The following is a 1,605-nucleotide window of genomic DNA, read 5'->3' as shown; positions in this document are numbered from 1 at the left end:
TGGATCCCGTGGTTCTAGACTTGCCAACAACTGACTGAGAGCTTTGACTCAGAGACTCATCGCAAGAACCTTTGGTGACTCACCCGTTCAACAGTATAGCGGAACCCCAGGTCTCCTTTGCAGGCCTGTTTGAATCCCCCCTCCCCCTCCCCCAAACTTGCCTCATTTGTCTGCGTGCATTTCCCATCCAGTGTTCATACACTGTCTCAATAAAGAATAAAGGCAAAGGGAGTGGACAGACAATTCTCCTTTCAGAGAAAACAATTAAACATCATGTGAGATTTTTTTCATTGTCAGCAACCCACAATGCTGTGGATGTTTAGAAATAGACAGAGAAAATTGCAACAATATGACAGCTGCAGGATCAAAGTTTGATATTGTCAGTCAGCTCTCTGAGTGCTATGAAAGCTTGCAGGAGGTAGGCATGTTATTTCTGTGGAATGCAGCAAGGGGTGGGGTGTGGATGTGGGTGTGTGAGTGTGAGTGACTGCAGGTGGAGCAGAGAGGGGTTTGAACTCAGTATCCCCCCATGCACCCCTGCAGTCTCAGAACACCATGAACACTCCACAAGGGGCCCTATTTCTGAGTTGGAGAAGCGACGAAAGATTTTAAGACTTTCACGTGACCCAGAATCCAATAGTAGACACACCTGAGTCTGCATAGAGATGTATTACTGCCAGTCTGTGAATTGGAACCCATCTCTCTAGAATATAGATCACTGCATGTATGACTCATGTGATTCCCTTCTTTCTCCTTCCCTTACACCCCTCCTCATCTGTCTGTCTGTCTGTCTGTCTGTCTGTCTGTCTGTCTGTCTGTCTGTCTGTCTGTCTGTCTGTCTGTCTGTCTGTCTGTCTGTCTGTCTGTCTCTGTCTCTCTCTCTCCCTAGACAAGGCTCTCAGCAGCAGTATGGATGCTATCCCTCTGGGCAATCTTGGACGCAATTAGCTGATGATGACATCAAACACTGAGTGTAATGTTACACTTCAAAGCCAGAAGGTATAGGCAAAAGCAGACAGGCGACTATTGGGGGATAACACATAAATCCATATGCAGCCCATTAAGCATTGACTTCACTATCAGCGTGACCAATCTGCCCCAATCAATTAATCAATTGTATTCATGAGGTTGGGGGCCATGCTCCAGCAGGGACGAGATGACTTCAGCTGATTTGAACTGGAAGTTTGAGAAATGGGACGAAAGAGGAGAGGGGTGTTTATAGAAGCTGGCGGTTATGACACTTGTCTGGTGTGGGGCACTAGGTCAGTTTGGGATGAGCGAGATATCACTGTCGGGCACCACGGACAGAAACCGTGGATCTCTATTTTCGATCTAATTATGTGTTTTCATAAATTAATGCCGAATTTTATACTGTACTTTGTCATACAACTACTTGTGGGGCAAAGCAATCGAAAATAGCCGATCTAGAAGAAATGATGTCATGATCGCGTCATGATGCACAACGTTGTGAGCTTGCAGCCCTATTTTAGCTTTAGTTTTTGACATTTTTAAATAATTTAGCCAAATATCAAATTACATGCGAAAATGTTTAATTAATAACTGGCAATAATAATAATCTCAATGGAAACAGGTGTTATCCTCTTA

This window comes from Nannobrachium achirus (genome assembly GCF_963921795.1).
Source record: "Nannobrachium achirus genome assembly, chromosome: 11".
Lineage (NCBI taxonomy): Eukaryota > Metazoa > Chordata > Actinopteri > Myctophiformes > Myctophidae > Nannobrachium > Nannobrachium achirus.
Note: the sequence above shows the minus strand (reverse complement) of the source record.